General features: G+C 42.1%; 1 pseudogene; it reads right to left on the minus strand.

Annotated features, from left to right (window-relative positions):
- Window positions 1-260: 260 nt before the first annotated feature.
- On the minus strand, window positions 261-18,851 carry LOC127355044 (scavenger receptor cysteine-rich type 1 protein M130-like; annotated as a pseudogene).
- Between the last annotated feature and the right edge of the window lie 595 nt (window positions 18,852-19,446).

Consider the following 19,446-nt stretch of genomic DNA (forward strand, 5'->3'; position numbering starts at 1 on the left):
AGCAGGTGGTCCTGAACAGGTTTCTGCTCTTATCTCAGGATTCAGTTGTTCAAACGTCACCAAATGTGATCGAGTATTGTAACACCAGATTCAGAGGATATATGACAGTGTTTCACTTTGATTTTAACTGAATAGATAACATCACTGGGCCAACATTGTTCCAAAATGACTCCCAAACCCCCCGACCAGCCTGGGTCTTCATAACTTTAGAATCGGACCATCGACCGGTTCATGGTACATTAGATCGATCCAGGGGTCAGTGTACCGATGTCGTCGAATCTATAACGTTAAAACTGATTTCTGAATGTGTAAATCTTTACAGCCCGAGAGCTCAGTATCTCTGCTTTCAATATTTGTGAGGTGTTTTTAAAGAGTTACGTCTTCAATAGGAACAAACAGGGTTGGTTTTGGTCTTTTCATGCTCAGAGTAATAAAAATATAATGTGATATAATAATTCCAGCCAACATGAGGATAAAAATGTAAAATCCTTGACTGAGCTGATGGCTGTGTGTCAGCTGTGAAATCCATGTGGATGTGAGAGGAGCTCCTTGGAGGACCTACTCTGCTCCCTGAGCTCCTTCCTCTTCAGTCGGCCCTCCTCCAGCTGCAGGAACACCCAGGTTATAATCATCCAGCTCAATGTTCTCCTGTCTGCCCGGCTTCTGCCCCCTGCAGGCCTGGAGAGACACGACAGCATGAGTCCCCTCTTCAGTTCAATAAACAGACAGAGTGCTTCATTTCAGTCAGTCCTCTAAACAACAGACAGTGTCAGTACCTTACAGCAGCAACAGAGGGCAGTGTTCACCAACAGCAGAGTCAGCAGCAGGAGGACCACTCTGATGAAGTGATGATGAACTGATGGATCTGATCAAACACATGGACAGTCATCACATCACAAGGTGTTTTCTCCCAGAATCTGTTCAGTGAACTGTTATCTGACCACACATCCTGTCTGCATTGTTCTCCAAACTAAGTTAGCATAGCCCCGATCAACCAAACTCCATTCAGAAAACAAACATTTCAAAAGTTATTTGCTTGTGGTCTTGCAGACAGACCCGACTAAATAACTTGAGCTTATGTAGTTATTTCAGCATCTTTTTGATCCGTTTATTGCAATTAAATCACAGCAAATTGTGTTTACTCTGTAAATATGGTGAACAGTGAAATACCTCAGTCAGTAACCAAACATGATCTGTCCTACAGTATGTTGTTTGCTGTTGACATTTACACACTTATATAAGTTTGGACACTATATGACATGTGTAACACAATGACAGTAGTCTCTGTTGTCAGCTGATCATCTTTCCAAAGCTGCATGTAAACAGTCAGTGAGACAGTTTCTCTGCTTCAGCTTACCTGAGACAGTGAGAGAGAGCAGACGGCTCTCAGAGGAGAAGTTATGAGAGAAAACATAGACGTGATAAACACAGCTGTAGTTTCCTTGGTGGGCGGGCTCTGCAGCAGGAAACAGGAAGTGGGCAGAGTGATTGACAGCTGGCTGTGTGTAGTTGTGCGTTGTGTTGGAGGAGGTGAAGGTGAGCTGGAAGGAGCCTCCTGGGTACTGTGGCTGGATGGAGCAGCTGATGGTGAAGGTGGAGCCCCTGAGCACCCGAAACTCCTGCTGCTGGGCTTCAGAGACCCCGTACGTGGAGGAGGACACAGAGATGTTGGGCCGAACCAGCAGGTCTGTAAATGAGATGAGATGATGAAAGGTCGCATTGATGATGTGAATGTCACTGGACTGATATCAGTAAGACAGACAGACAAAGACAGACAGACAAGCCCACTTCTGACTTCAGGATGTCATGTTCATGTCATATATGATGTTAGATGATGTCACTGATGGGCTTACCTGAACAGGTGAGAGTCAGGATGGAGGAAGAGGAATATGATCTTGCACACTCCCTCAGAGAAGATCCAGACCGAACACAGTAATAGTTGATCAACCACACAGGTCTGTCTGAAGACTCCTTTCTCTTTCCAACAGAAACAGCAGAACCACAATCCAGATTTCTACAGACATTTGCTTCCTTCAGGGTCCAGTCTGAGCCAATCACTGGTCTCCTGTCTGCTTTATGTTTCAGCTCCACTGTTCCTGCACAGCGACTGTGTCCTCCCACCAACCTGACCTCCTCAGACTCTGAACAGAAACAAGAGAGTCATCAGTAAAAGAATAAAGTGAGTTTCATCAGAACAGAAATGAACCAATCAGAGCTGCAGCTCCTCTTCTACCTGAGCAGGTGAGTCCAACAGCTTTTCCAGGTGAGCAGGTGTTTCTAGCTGAGCCTGAGCTTCTACAGTCCAGGAGAGCAGACTCATGGCCTCCACACTGGAACTCTTTGGTCCACATTGGAGCCTCCCCTTCTCCATAGAGCGCCCCCTGGAGGACTGAAGGAGCCCCACAGTCGAGCTCCCTACAGACCACCTCTGCATCCTGCTGGTCAAAGTCATCTTCACACACTGAGGACCACCACTGGTTAGACTGGTCAGACTTCAGCTCCAGTCTGCCTGAGCACGGACTAGTCCCATCCACCAGCCTGACAGAGTCTGGACAGATAATAGAAGATACAATCGAGAGAGAGAAAAGACACCAGACACAAATAAAAAGATATCATCAAACATAATATAATGTTATTTTAACATTACACACATTGGCCTTAAACACACACGGACACTAGAGGATGCTGGTCTGTAGAGGCAGGGGAGGTTGTTCCTCCTCTATTGTTGAGAGGAAAGAGGGAAATAAAACTATAAAAAGAGTAACTGGTTGAAATAAATAATTATCAAACGATGATTCCATGGAATGGCGCCGGCGACAACGGCAGCCTGTCATGGCAGCTCCTTTCATTGTTGTAGTTTGTGTGTTTTTGCTATTTTGAACTCTTTTCTTACTTTCTTACTACTTTGTTCACGTCGCCTAAATACTTTTTTGCTGTTTTTGAGCACTTTTTATTTTTTGTTTACGCTGGTCTCCATGGCGACGGGGAGTCGCATTGTTTTCACCCGTGACCAGATGATCGCCCTGAGGTACCCGAGCATCCTGACTGGAGAGAGACCCTCATCCCGGAGGAGACGGTGAGGCTGCAGAGCGGGGGTTAAACGGAGGATGAAGAAGAGGAGCTTTAAACTCTACATCCCTGCAATCATCGAGCAGATACCGGACTCCAACGTCACCATTCCTGGCTTCCAGACGGTTCGAGCCGACAGGGACACCACCGCGACCGGCATGAAGAAAGGGGGGGGACTGTCTGTGCTCATAAACAACAGGTGGTGTAACGCCGGGCACGTCTGTGTGAAAGAGCGTCTGCGACCGGACGTCGAGCTCGTCGCCATCGGACTTCGTCCGTGTTATCTGCCACGGGAACTTTCCAGTGTTGTCGCCATCACTGTCTATATTCCTCACAGTGGTCTTCATCATCACCATCACTGTTTACATTTATGATGTCCTATTTATTCTCCTGTACAGCACTTTGGTCAACTTTGGTTGTTTTTAAAATGCTTAACAAATAAAGTTGGATTGGATTGGAAACAAACAATTATCATTCATGAATTAAGGTTTCTCTCCGCTTTGGAGAAAATGCTTCAACAGCGACACCTGCAGGACACCCCTAGTGTTTTTAAGGAAAGTGCAGCTGCTGTTTCAGTGTGGGTATTTACCAATGGTGCTGGGATCATTACTGTCATATTTCCTTTGTAGCAGAGAAATAGAGCTGCTGTGTTTGAACTACTTTGTTGAGGATAACTGCCAACTTTGATTCAATCCTGCTTCTTGTTACATCTCACAACCTTTCAATCAGGAAAGACCTTATTTTGGAGTGGACAAATATATTTAGATGATATGTGCTCAGTGAAGAGGAGAAATGTAAAAGTCTTTGGCGATTAGACCCCATCGTAAAGTCATCGTATTTGAGGGGGTTGGTGGAGCTGTGATTAGTATAGGGAACCCCCAAAAGAATAGAAAAGAATGAGAAAGGAACAACGAACCAGGTAAAAATGCTTCAATCCTACCGTACCAGACAGCAGGGGATCACTTAAAATATGTAATATGTAACAGGAACATATAGCTGGAAGTAAATGATTGTACAATAATGCCACACTGAGGTTGTATTGATCATGACGTGGCAAAGGAGATCAGACTAAATTACAACAAGCCGGCAAATGTAAAGGAGTGTTTTCACAGAGGAAATGTGAGCTTGATACTAGAAGAAAATGAGGTCAATTATATGAAATAATGATTAAGATCAGTATGTAACATAATGGAAAGTTCATAGGACCAAACAGAAATATAAAAAATTATAATACCAAGTAGAAATTAAAGTCAGCAGTGACAAACTGAAAATGCAGATTTGTTGCATGGGGTCAGGGAGACCATAGGTGTAGCATGTGGAACCTAATAAAAGGTCATAAGACCGAACAACACCAACTTAAATAAAATGGAAAACAGAACTTAACGTCTGACAACTAAACAGAAATTAAAGTCAGAGATGGCAAACAAAAGTTAGGATCCGACAACCAAACTGAAAACAGTGAGTTTGTTGGGTCGAGGTCCTGCACACAGAGAAATAGGGGAATCATTTCTGTACCCAAAGGGACATTTGTTACTAAAGTCCCGTCTAAGGCACAAAAAAGGTCCTTAAGGTGATAAATGTGGACCTTTCTTTAATTTTGAAGGTACAAAATCATGGCTGACAGAAAGGGGAACATAATTGTAACAAGCTTAAGGTAGAGGAAAATGTTTCAGCAAATCAGTGATCACAAAATCTTGATTTAAATAGAGAGTTGGGCTTACTGAAATAAAATAGGCTACTAGTAAATTTCCATTCAATTATTGGTCTGTGTGGCCTGGGAATAATTTCATGAACCAAAGAATTAGGACAGCACTTCCATTCAACTTTTTTAATTTTGCCACAAGGACGTTTCAGTGTGTGTGTCTGTCAACATGGGTGCATTATGATGATGTCGTTGATGATGTCACTGATGGGCTTACCTGAACAGGTGAAATACAGGACGGAGGAAGAGGAAACTGATATAGCACAGTCCCTCAGAGAAGATCCAGACTGAACACAGTTAGGGTTGATCAACCACACAGGTCTGTCTGAAGACTCCTTTCTCTCTCCTACAGAAACAGCAGAACCACAGTCCAGATTTCTACAGACAACATTTGCTTCCTTCAGGGTCCAGTCTGAGCCAATCACTGGTCTCCTGTCTGCTTTATGTTTCAGCTCCACTGTTCCTGCACAGCGACTGTGTCCTCCCACCAACCTGACCTCCTCAGACTCTGAACAGAAACAAGAGAGTCATCAGTAAAAGAATAAAGTGAGTTTCATCAGAACAGAAATGAACCAATCAGAGCTGCAGCTCCTCTTCTACCTGAGCAGGTGAGTAAAACAGCTTTTCCAGGTGAGCAGGTGTTTCTAACTGAGCCTGAGCTTCTACAGTCCAGGAGAGCAGACTCATGGCCTCCACACTGGAACTCTTTGGTCCACATTGGAGCCTCCACTTCTCCATAGAGCGCCCCTGGAGGACTGAAGGAGCCCCACAGTCGAGCTCCCTACAGACCACCTCTGCATCCTGCTGGTCAAAGTCATCTTCACACACTGAGGACCACCACTGGTTAGACTGGTCAGACTTCACCTCCAGTCTGCCTGAGCACAGACTAGTCCCATCCACCAGCCTGACAGAGTCTGGACAGATAATAGAAGATAAGATAGGGAGAGAGGGAGAAAAGACTGAGAAGATCTGTAACCCAGAATAAAAATCTGTTTCGACAACGATCTAGAAAATCTAAAAGAACTAGAAGAAGAACTTAATTAATCTGTTTATCGAAGTTAGATCTTGGAGAAATTCAATGTCCTCAAAGTTTTATACATTTGGACTTGAAGCTTTAATAAACTCTCATTGCATTGTCACAGGTAACATGTCTCATCCTCACTCTGCTCATGCAGCGGCAACTAACTCAGACTGTAAACACAACATGACTTCCTCAGTCTCTTAAAGGGATACTACCTAGTTCTCACAACATTACATTTCTCCTTTTCTTTCAAATGAAATGTCCTTACTCGGTTTTAGCTTTACTTACTCTGACAGGACGTGGATTAACAAACATAAAATGTTTCCCAAAATAGGAGTAGCTACAATTCAGTCCTGTATCATTACTGTAATTCAAAATCAGAAATATAACATTAAACGAATAACTGAGAATAATATCTCTGAGCAATTCTGAACACATGTTACAGTTGTTGAATCAGCAACATAAGCATAACTGTGATTAGAGGCTGTAGTGGGAACTTATCAATGTCTCATCAGTCTTCATAGCCTTTGCTACAGTTCAGTCACAAGTCTTTGAGGAGGTCGTCTGCTTACCCTCACAGGGTATCTCCTCCTGGCTTCAGGGTTAACATGTTCAGGATCACCTGTGTGTCCACCAACACTATCATCATCACTGTTGTCACTGTCTCCTGTTGTGAATGGGACTTCCGGTTTATGTTTCGGAAGTTTGAAGTGTGATCTGTGCCTTGTGATTTTGTGTTCGTGTCTCTGTGCAGTGACCATTGTTCCTTTCACTGTGATGACTTTTATGGGTTAGGGTTGAATGGTGTTACAAGTTTTCCTGTTTTCCTCTGTTGCATTAGTACAACATCACCCTCCTTGAGTTCAGAGTGTGATGCGTTCCTCCTTTTGTCTGCATAATGTTTCATCCTGTCTTTCTTCAATCTGTCTGTTAGACGGAGAGCTCCATCATCAGGAGGATGAGAGATGGATGGGAGCTGTATTGCTATGGGTCCACCATAGAATACTTCAGCTGGAGGCCGGTTGGTGGTGTGATGAGGGGTTGCACTGTAGTTCCTGAGGAACTTGTATAGCTCCTGTTTCCATGGCTTGCCTTCCAGCACAGCTGTGTGTATTGCTTTGGTCAGAGTCCTGTTAAATCTTTCGACTTCAGTGTTGGCCTGTGGCCAGTAGGGGGTGATCTTCCTGTGGTGGAAACCGAGGTACCTTGCAAAATCTGAAAAGTCCTTGCTTGAGAATGGGGGGCCGTTATCACTTTTCACCACTTCTGGTATGCCTACAGTTGAAAAGATTTTGTCCATGACAGGGATGAGTTTACATGCTGACGTGGACTGCATAATCTCGACCAAGGGAAACCTTGAGTATTCATCCAGGATGACCAACAGGTAGTCACCTGCCACAAGGAGGTTTCAGCGTGTATTGGCAAGTTCACAGTGGATCTATTTGAGTGATTTTGTTCATTTAATCCCGTAGCTAATTGTCAGTGTAGCAGAGTGGAATGCTTCCAGTAGCCATTACCATTACTCACAACTGTATTTTATTAAGTATTATCACTGTTTTATTGTCAATGTATTTTCTCATTCTTTGTATTCCACGTTGGGGACTTGTTTTTCTGTATTTATTTAACTTTATTTGATGCCGTAGCCCTCCCTTATGGAGCCCCTGCAGAGTTGTGTAGTGCAACCTGTTTTTCCCCTGCAGTCTGCTGTGGCATGAAAAGGTACTGAAAGTGTTAAAAGATGTAAACTAAATAAATACATTTTGGTGAATAATTGTAAAGCGGCGGCCTAAAGGCGGGTGGGGAAAGTGAAGAAGCAGCACTTGCCCCTCCCTCAATACCACCACTGATGTGCCCTTGAGCAAGACCCTTAACCCAAAACGCTGCTGTACAGCTGCTCAGTGGTTGTGCTTGTACTGGGCAGCTTCCAAGTATGAATGTGTAACAGTGGCTTCCTCTCAGTGAACCTTCCCTGAATAAATAAAGGCTAAAAAACACTGAATTTAAGTGGTTTTGCCACATAAAGGTACAGAATGCCATGTTGCTCCAGCAGTACCTCATTAGACCAGAGAGCTGTTGCAACAGAGACGAAAGGTGAGGAGCGCCCTGTGAAGCCCTGCTGAACGCAGAGGCCAGCTGCATGTAGGCTTGGCAGCGACGAGGGACGTTGATTGGAGACATTGAGGAATTTTCTGGGAACTGATCGGTATGCGAGGACAGCTTGTACCTGACTGTGTTGATCTGGTTTTGTAGGCTACTGGTATTGATGCACAATGAAAATTTCAGAAGTGAAAACATATTGCTGTGATTTGTTTGTTGGTGGTATACTGGCATGATTTGTTTGTTGGTGGTATATTGGCATTGATACACAATGGAAGGTTTAAGGCAACAAAACATACCGACACAGGACCATGACTGGGCCCACTGCTAAAATATAGCCTTGATGTGGGGCAGTAGTGGTTTGATCAGCCTCTCTCCGTCGTTATCTTAACATTGAATATGAATTGAGCTGAAGAATCCAAATCACATTTGCACAGAAATGACAGCTGAAAGCAGCAGAGAAAAGACCAGATTTAAAGTTTAACAGCAGCAACATGATTGGCTGGAGGAGATTGTGGCTAAATCTGATTGGATTAACTGAAAGAGTAAACGGCCATGACTGATAAGAAAAGAGAGGGAGAGAATTGTGAATGAATGAGGCATAATGAGAAGGTCTTCCTGATTGAACTTACACTGAGCTTCATTAGGCCTGTAGGGTTCATCTGGAAACAACAGCAGTGAATACAATGATGTTGTTTTTAAGAACTCTTGGAAGCCATTGATTTACTGTTTCATTGTTATTGAACAGAAGAAAGTAGAGATAATCTGCCAACTATTGTAAAATAACACGATGCTGTGGGTTGGTTTTCCTCCTGTCCTCCACAATGTTTGAGTCAGCAGCCACTGATGCACACACAGGACCTGGACACATGCATTAGTGGACAGATGTCAGAGTGATGAGGCTGCCACACAGTCGCTGCTCCAAGCAGTTAGGGCTTCAGTGCCTTGCTCAAGAGACCTCGGCAGAGCCCAGGAGGTGAACTGGGATCACTACAGGTGTGTGTGTGTGTGTGTGTGTGTGTGTGTGTGTGTGTGTGTGTGTGTGTGTGTGTGTGTGTGTGTCTCAACATGGGTACATTGCTGTCATTAATTATGTCATTGATGATGTCACTGATGGGCTTACCTGAACAGGTGAAATACAGGATGGAGGAAGAGGAAAAAATGAATGCACACTCCCTCAGAGAAGATCCAGACTGAACACAATCAGAGGTGATCAACCACACAGGTCCGTATGAAGACTCCTCTCTCTCTCCTACAGAAACAGCAGAACCACAGTCCAGATTTCTACAGACAACATTTGCTTCCTCCAGGGTCCAGCCTCGGCCCTCCACTGGTCTCCAGTCTCCATTATGTTTCAGCTCCAGTGTTCCTGCACAGCGACTGTCTCCTCCTACCAACCTGACCTCCTCAGACTCTGAACAGAAACAAGAGAGTCATCAGTAAAAGAATAAAGTGAGTTTCATCAGAACAGAAATGAACCAATCAGAGCTGCAGCTCCTCTTCTACCTGAGCAGGTGAGTCCAACAGCTTTTCCAGGTGAGCAGGTGTTTCTAGCTGAGCCTGAGCTTCTACAGTCCAGGAGAGCAGACTCATGGCCTCCACACTGGAACTCTTTGGTCCACATTGGAGCCTCCACTTCTCCATAGAGCGCCCCCTGGAGGACTGAAGGAGCCCCACAGCCGAGCTCCCTACAGACCACCTCTGCATCCTGCTGGTCAAAGTCATCTTCACACACTGAGGACCACCACTGGTTAGACTGGTCAGACTTCACCTCCAGTCTGCCTGAGCACAGACTAGTCCCATCCACCAGCCTGACAGAGTCTGGACAGATAATAGAAGATAAAATAGAGAGAGAAAAGACACCAGACACAAATAAAAAGATGTTATCAAACAACATAATATAATGTTATTTTAACATTACACACACTGGCCTGAAACACACACACACGCACACATGTACACTAGAGGATGCTGGTCTGTAGAGGCAGGGGAGGTTGGTCCTCCTCTATTGTTGAGAGGAAAGAGGGAAATAAAACTATAAAAAGAGTAACTGGTTGAAATAAATAATGACCAAACAAACAATTATCATTCATGAATTAAGGTTTCTCTCTGCTTTGGAGAAAATCCATCATTCAAATTGTGATTAAAATGCTTCAACAGCGACACCTGCAGGACACCCCTAGTGTTTTTAAGGAAAGTGCAGCTGCTGTTTCAGTGTGGGTATTTACCAATGGTGCTGGGATCATTAGTGTCATATTTCCATTGTAGCAGAGAAATAGAGCTGCTGTGTTTGAACTACTTTGTTGAGGATAACTGCCAGCTGTCTCTGAATACAAAGCACACACTACTTTAAAAAGGCCTGGTGAACCTGGACTTGTGATAACGCATCGTTGGGAATAAAATATTGGAAGTGCAAGTACAGTAAGCTTCGTCTGGCTGATTTGGAAATGGGGCCAGCTTTGATTGAAGCAGCAAGTAGTCATCATCAGTCAGCACACTTTCCTTCAGGTGTTGAACACTGGCTGCTTCTTGTTACATCTCACAGCCTTGATAAATACTCTGTCTTCTGCATTAGGCCTGTAGGGTTCATCCGGAAACAACAGCAGTGAATACAATGATGTTGTTTTTAAGAACTCTTGGAAGCCATTGATTTACTGTTTCATTGTTATTGAACAGAAGAAAGTAGAGATAATCTGCCAACTAGTGTAAAATAACACGATGCTGTGGGTTGGTTTTCCTCCTGTCCTCCACAATGTTTGAGTCAGCAGCCACTGATGCACACACAGGACCTGGACACATGCATTAGTGGACAGATGTCAGAGTGATGAGGCTGCCACACAGTCGCTGCTCAAAGCAGTTAGGGGTTCAGTGCCTTGCTCAAGAGACCTCGGAAGAGCCCAGGAGGTGAACTGGGATCACTACGTGTGTGTGTGTGTGTGTGTGTGTGTGTGTGTGTGTGTGTGTGTGTGTGTGTGTGTGTGTGTGTGTGTGTATCAACATGGGTGCATTACTGTCATTAATGATGTCATTGATGATGTCACTGATGGGCTTACCTGAACAGGTGAGATTCAGGATGTAGGAAGAGGAACTTGATCTTACACAGTCCCTCAGAGAAGATCCAGACTTAACACATTCACTGTGGATCAACCACACAGGTCTGTCTGAAGACTCCTTTCTCTCTACTACAGAAACAGCAGAACCACAGTCCAGATTTATACAGACAACATTTCCTTCCTTCATGTTCCAGCCGAAGCCCCACACTGGTTTCCAGTCTCCATTATGTTTCACCTCCAGTGTTCCTGCACAGTGACTGTCTCCTCCCACCAACCTGACCTCCTCAGACTCTGAACAGAAACAAGAGAGTCATCAGTAAAAGAATAAAGTGAGTTTCATCAGAACAGAAATGAACCAATCAGAGCTGCAGCTCCTCTTCTACCTGAGCAGGTGAGTCCAACAGCTCCCAATACACTGACACTGAATACACTGGAACACTTGGTATCCATTTTTAAACACTTTCAAACAATAAAACAACATCATCATCTGCAGATTCATCTTTTCTGTTCCTTCTGCTCAGGTACTCCACAATCTTTTCTCTCCACACAAAGACGATTCTTTACTTCTCTTTTCTTTCTCTATTTACCTGTTGAGTTGGGTGTTCCTTCAGTCTGCAGTGCTGAGGAGAAAATCAGAAAATACTCATCAGTATGAAGCAGCATTTTGAAAAGAGGACAGTCGATCAAAGTTTCTTGGAGCTCAGAAACATCTCAGTGAACTCTCTCTGGAGCCGTTTTACCAGTTTACTATAGTTGAGATGAACATGTGAATGAACACGAGTCAGCAGACTGGTTTACACTGAGTTAAACTCAACACCTGCACACTGAATATATTTGATCACACCTGAACACATCACACACCTGCACACTGCTGATCACACCTGAACATTCTTGATTACACCTGATAATACACCAAAACCCCATAGAGACTGTGTCTGTCCCCCGACCACCTAAATTATTTAAAGAAATAAAAACAAGAGGAGTTCAACATAAAAATCTAATAAAAATTAAAACCAACTCCTCAGTAGCACAAAATAAGAGAATGAAATGTGGACTGTTAAATATCAGGTCTCTGTCCTCTAAAGCTGTTTTAGTGAACAAATTAATATCAGATTATGATTTACTTTGTCTTACTGAGACCTGGTTGTCCCACGAGGAGTATGTTAGCCTAAATGAATCCACCCCCCCCAGTCATATTAATACTCACATTCCTCGAGGCACTGGCCGAGGAGGTGGAGTAGTAGTCATATATGATTCGAGCGTTTTAATGGACCCTAAACCTAAACTAAATATCTATGTCTATAATTCATTTGAAAGCCTTGTTCTTAGTCTTTTTCACCCAAACTGGAAAACACTGCAGCCAGTTCTATTTGTTATAGTGTACCGCGCTCCTGGACCGTACTCTGATTTTATATCTGAATTCAGAGTTTCTATCAAGTTTAGTCCTTAAATCAGATAAAGTAATTATTGTAGGTGATTTTAATATTCATGTGGATGTTAACAATGACAGCCTTAGTAACGCATTTATATCATTAATAGACTCAATTGGCTTCTGTCAGAGTGTAAATAAACCAACTCATTGTTTTAATCACACTCTTGACCTTGTTTTATCATATGGCATTGATATTGAACATTTAATAGTCTTCCCACATAATCCTTTCCTATCTGACCATTATTTAATAACTTTTGAATTCATACTATTAGATTATAAGCCATTAGGCAAAACTTCCTACAGCAGATGTCTATCTGACAGTGCTGTAGCTAAATTTAAGGAGGAGATTCCTTCAGTGTTTAATTCAATGCCATGTCTGAATTTAACAGAGTCCTATAACAACTTTAGTCCATCTGAAATTGATAATCTTGTCGATAGTGCTACAGGCTCACTACGATCAACATTAGACTCTATCGCTCCTATAAAAAGGAAATTATTAAAACATAGGAGACTAGCACCGTGGTACAACCACCAAACCCGCCAGTTAAAACAAATAGCTAGAAAATCTGAAAGGAAATGGCGCTCTTCCAAATTATCAGAATATCGCTCAATTTGGCAAGATAATCTTAAAACCTATAGAAAGGCCCTCCGTAATGCCAGAGGAGCCTATTACTCAGCACTAATAGAAGAAAATAAGAACAACCCTAGGTTCCTCTTCAGCACTGTAGCCAGGCTGACAGAGAGTCACAGCTCTATTGAGCCACATATCCCCAAAAACTTAAGTAGCAATGACTTCATGAGCTTCTTCTATAATAAAATTATTACTATTAGAGAGAAAATTAATCACCAACTGCCATCAACAGTTATCAGTGGCTCTCCAAGTTCAGGGACGTCTGCCAATGTAAACTTAGATATATATTTAGACTGTTTTTCTGCTATCGATCTTCATCAGTTAACTTCAATCATTTCTTCATCGAAGCCATCAACCTGTCTATTAGACCCGATCCCAACTAGGCTGCTTAAAGAAGTTGTTCCCTTAATTGGCACTTCTTTACTGGATATGATTAATCTTTCTTTATTATCAGGATATGTACCACAGTCCTTTAAAGTAGCTGTAATTAAACCCCTTCTTAAAAAGTCCACTCTTGACCCAGGGGTTTTAGCCAACTATAGACCAATCTCTAACCTTCCCTTCCTCTCTAAGATTCTGGAGAAAGTAGTCGCCAAAGAGTTGTGTGACTTTCTACATAACAATTGTTTATTTGAGGATTTTCAGTCAGGATTCAGAGTTCATCATAGCACAGAGACAGCTCTGGTTAAAGGTAATAATGACCTTCTGACTGCTTCTGACAATGGACTTGTCTCTGTACTTGTATTATTAGATCTTAGTGCTGCATTTGACACCATTGACCATGATATTCTTTTACAGAGACTTGAGCATCAAATTGGCATTAAAGGAACTGCCCTAAGCTGGTTTAAGTCATACTTATCAGATCGTTCTCAGTTTGTACATGTTAACGATGAATCCTCCATAAATACTAAAGTTAGTCATGGAGTTCCACAAGGTTCTTTACTTGGACCAATACTATTTACTTTATATATGCTCCCTTTAGGCAACATTATTAGGAATCACTCCATTAACTTTCACTGTTATGCAGATGATACGCAGTTATATCTATCAATCAAACCCAATGAAATTAATCAATTATCTAAATTACAAACATGTCTTACGGACATAAAATCCTGGATGACCTGCAATTTTCTGATGTTAAACTCAGAAAAAAAACGAAATTCTTGTTCTTGGCCCTAAAAACCTTAGAGACTCATTGTCTAAAGATATAGTCACTCTAGATGGCATTAACTTGGCCTCTAGCACCACTGTCAGGAATCTTGGAGTTATCTTTGATCAGGATTTGTCATTTAACTCCCACATAAAGCAGACCTCTAGGACCACCTTCTTTCATTTACGTAATATTAGAAAAATTAGACACATACTATCACAGACAGATGCAGAAAAACTAATCCATGCATTTGTTACTTCAAGGCTGGATTACTGCAACTCTTTATTATCAGGTTGCCCCAATAAGTCCATTAAAACGCTCCAATTTATTCAGAACGCTGCAGCACGAGTACTGACAGGAACTAGAAAAAGAGATCACATCTCTCCTGTACTAGCTTCTCTGCATTGGCTCCCTGTAAAATGTAGAATATCATTTAAAATCCTCCTCCTCACCTATAAAGCTCTTCATGGTCAGGCCCCTTCATATCTTAAAGAGCTCATAGTACCCTATTACCCCTCTAGAACACTACGTTCTCTGAATGCTGGGCTACTTGTGGTTCCTATAGTCTCTAAAAGTAGAACAGGAGCCAGAGCCTTCAGTTACCAAGCTCCTCTCCTGTGGAACCAGCTTCCATTTGTGGTTCGCGAGGCAGACACCCTCACCACATTCAAGAGTAGGCTTAAGACACTCCTCATTGATAAAGCTTATAGTTAGGGCTGGATCAGGTGAGTCCTGAACCATCCCTTAGTTATGCTGCTATAGGCCTAGACTATCGGGGGATTTCCCATGGTGCACTGAGCTCCTCTCTTCCTCTCTCTTTCTGCACTCATTCATGTCCCATTAATGCATGTTAGTAACTCCACTTCTTCCCCGGAGTTCTTGTGCTTTCTCGTCTCGCAGGTTCTCATGGATCCTGGTGGAGCCTCCTGCCATGGTCCTGCTTGACTGCCATTGCCAATACTGTTGCTGCTGTGCACCTGTCTGTCTGTCTGTCTCTCGCTCTCTCTCTCTCTGCCTCTCTCTCTCTCTCTCTCTCTCTCTCTCTCTCTCTCTCTCTCTCACCCCAACTGGTCGAGACAGACGACCGCCCACCTAGAGCCGGAGGATCTGTCCTAGGTTTCTGCCTTTTAATTGGCAGTTTTTCCTTGCCCTTGTCGCCGAGTGCTTCCTCATGGTGGTACTGTTGGGTCTCTGTAATTAATGTTAAAGAGTTCGGTCTAGACCTGCTCTATTTGAAAAGTGTCCTGAGATAACTTCTGTTATAAATTGGCGCTATACAAATAAAATTGAATTGAATTGAATTGAATTGAATTGAATAACACTAGAATGCACCAAATAACACCTGCACACAACACAACACACCTTATCACACATGAACACACCTGAAAACACTGGAACACACCTGATCACACCTACACACAACAGAGCACATTTAAACACCTGAATAGTCACCAACAACAATCAACAACTAAACACCTGAAAACATAAAAACATCTGAAAATATCTGTAAACAACTGAAAACACCTGTGGGGTATTGCACAAAAGTAAGATAAAGAAATACAGGATAAGTGAGCAAGCGCGGCTTGACCTAGCCTGCTCGGCGCATCCTGGCTTAATTGGTTGCACGTTTGCCAAGCAGGATTAAAAGGTGCGGCTATTTTAAGCCAGCTGTAGATAGTCGGGATAAGTGCGTGTTCACGGCATACTGAAATAGACCTCGCAATCGCTCACAGAATCACCGATGGGAACATGGATAAGAGTCGCGCTTCGTATTTCACGGCCGCTGAACAACAGCTCCTGATGGAGTTCTATGAAGAGGTGAAAGATATCATAACAAAAAAAGGCAATACCAATGTCATAGTTAAAGAAAGAGAGAAAACCTGGCAGACAATAGCGGACCAGCTTAATGCTTAAGTGTTACTCAGGAAATGTAAAGTATGATTAAGTGCAAACAATTATCCACAATGTGTGTCATTTAATCTATTTTTATCTATTTTATCTTTCTATCCTTCATAAAGAACAAACTTGTCTGGCCATAAAAGGACCTGGCAGCAAGTTAAAGTTAAATACAAGAACATTTTGCAGGCTGGAAAGTGACTATAAAGTAGATAACAGTGAACAAATGAGGTGAATAGATTAGGTGTCTGCTGACATGTTGAATGTCTGTATGATTGTAGCAGTTAAAAAAAAGCCCATAGAACTGGCACAGGGGGCGGCCCACCAAGCCAGGATATGTGCTGTAAATGGTTCCTTTATTGAGGTTCTCTGCATCCCCAACAGAATAAAGGAAGCTCCCACTTGCAAAACATCTCAATGTAACACAGACCATCTGTGGTACAGTGAGAGCATGGCTCCTGCCATCTGGTGCTGTATTTTTGGACCCAGCAGCCTACATAAATATCTTAGTCCATCACCTGAGAATCTGTATCTCTCAATGAGATAGTCATCTCCAACAGCCAATGGGTCTGACCTGTCCCAGAAGACTCTTTCATGACTAAACGCTCGTCTGAAGATTAGGGCTTCCTCATTCAGTACATCCTTCAAGAAAGGGCAAGCCATTATGAAGAGGGAACAGGTGTGAATAATATATATATATATATATGTATATATATGTGTATATATATATTATGGCATGCCGTTTAGGAAATGAAGCTTTGGATATATGGAATGAATCTTGGATATACTGATAAAAATGTGAGAATACTGAATGAAATCAAAACCTAGTTGTATCCTTTTCATCAAAGTGATAGCCTTCTGAATTAGCTGGTTTTACAAAATGGCATCAGTTGAAATATTACAATACTTTCTTAAACTGGAAAACTTTTTTGCTTTTTCTGTCAGGATTTAGCCTGAGGCCTGTTGTAGTCGGCCTGCCACCATTAAAAAGGGAGTGAACTTCTTCGTCAGGAGAACGGTATTGGGCACGGGTACTATGGGAAGGATCTTGGCCCGTACAAGCACTTACCAATGAGTTAATATTGTCCTCATTGCTCAGTATTGCTGCCACAAGGTTCCTGACTGACTCATTCTCACTTCTACAAGATGGCAGCAGTGCCTTGATGACCAGTCAAGTTTCATTCCATAAATTCAAAGATTCATTTTATATATTCAAAGATTAATTTCCTAAACGGCATGCTATAATATATATACTATATTGCCCTTGTCACAGATTTCATTGAAAACACCTTTGCAACTTCATCAGCTGTGTTTTGTAATCTCAATTACTGCAATAAAACACATATTTATGCAGTTTGACAAGCAGTCTTCATTAGCATAGCAATATAACACTTGTCCTGAGTAATAATACTTCCACTTGAATCAATATAAAAAGACTGTTGCAATTACAAACAGCCAACAGATTTAAATGAAATAAGAAATGACAATATATATGTAATATTTTAATGCAGGATAATTCAAATGATGCAACATACTTAGAAAGACCATGGACATGCTGTAAAACACATTAATTCCTCACAGGACAGACGGTGGAAATACAGGTGAATCACTAGGATTAATCTCAGCCTGGCTGTTAGTCTGGTCTGGAGCAGGCTAGCTGCAGAGAATAAATCACCATAGTAACTTGGCCGGGATAAATTTAACCTGCTTTCATGCAACCGACTTGAGGCTAAATTCAGCCAGGATAACCAACATATCCCGGCTTAATCCCTTATCCTGGTTTTGTGCAATACCCCTCAGATCACACCTGAATACACCTGAAAACTCAAGAACACATTAAAACACCTGAATAATCACAAACACAACAACAAGGCTAAACTCGTCAACAACTGAACACAATTGGACACACTTGTACACCTGGAGATATCATACAACCTTGAGTCCTTGAATATACCTGACAAGGATTTCATTGTTAATTTGATTTAATGATTTACTATCAGTATACCTGAGAAAAAAGAACATTTGTTGTATTGACTGGCATTTTTATGGTTGTGTTCTATTTTTAAATTGACTGTATTTCATTGTTTTTGTATTCTGTCTTAATATCATCCTATCAATCATCTGCGAAGCTCTTTGAGCTGCACTAAACTGTATGAATGGTGCTATACTTATAAAGTTAGAGCTCTACATCCTCCAACTTACCAGCTGTTGATGTCATTTTGGTCGTAGGTAATAACTTATTTATTAATTATTAAGTTCCAAAATAATAGTTTTGTGTATTTCATGAGACTAAACTAAATTAAAAGTGGTGCCAGAAGAACTTTATAATGAATTTAAGTTCTACCTATTATTTGATAATTGATCATTTTGATAGGCAAACTTTAATGAATTGTACCAACACAGTTGTTGTCTTTCTTTGTATGGGTCCATTAAAGGTGATGTTGACATCCTATTTATTAGTTCTGATGATTTAGTGAAGTTGACCTTTGACCCCACAGATGCACAAACCAAAACAAAACAAACGTCAATATCTCAGCAACAACTTCCCAGTGACAGTACGCACACACAGCTACACACACCTTCTGACACCACTGAATTATTGCAGAGAGAGAGAGAGAGAGAGAGAGAGAGAGAGAGAGAGACACACACACACAAATATTTCACCATCTTTAAAGCAGAGTCCTACCTGAGCTCCACAGCAACAGCAACAGCACCAACAGGTGATCCATGTCCAGGTAGAGCGTCTCTCTGTCCGTCTGTCTGCTGTCTGTTCTGATGTCTCACATGTGCTGTCCTCAGTGTCTGTCTGTGTACAGGAAGAGGTGGAGCTTTACTGGAGTATATCTGACTGACTTTCTGTCTGATAATGGTGCAGTGTCATTATTATTATTATTATTATTATTATTATTATTATTATTGGATGTTGCAGGGAAAATGACTAAAAATAGAATCAAAAACTGGTTTTGATTTGATGGAAATCTGATGGATTCAAACTTTACTGTGTACAATTTTACAGTGTTTTCCTTTTTTTCTTCCTTTCATGCATTAATGTGATGTGTGTGTGTGTGTGTGTGTGTGTGTGTGTGTGTGTGTGTGAGAGAGAGAGAGAGAGAGAGAGAGAGAGAGAGAGAGAGACACAAATATTTCACCATCTTTAAAGCAGAGTCCTACCTGAGCTCCACAGCAACAGCAACAGCACCAACAGGTGATCCATGTCCAGGTAGAGCGTCTCTCTGCCCGTCTGTCTGCTGTCTGCTCTGATGTCTCACATGTCTCACATGTGCTGTCCTCAGTGTCTGTCTGCGTACAGGAAGAGGTGGAGCTTTAGTGGAGTATATCTGACTGACTCTCTGTCTGATAATGGTGCAGTGTCATTATTATTATTATTATTATTA

This window comes from Dicentrarchus labrax, unplaced genomic scaffold (assembly GCF_905237075.1).
Source record: "Dicentrarchus labrax unplaced genomic scaffold, dlabrax2021, whole genome shotgun sequence".
Taxonomy (NCBI): domain Eukaryota; kingdom Metazoa; phylum Chordata; class Actinopteri; family Moronidae; genus Dicentrarchus; species Dicentrarchus labrax.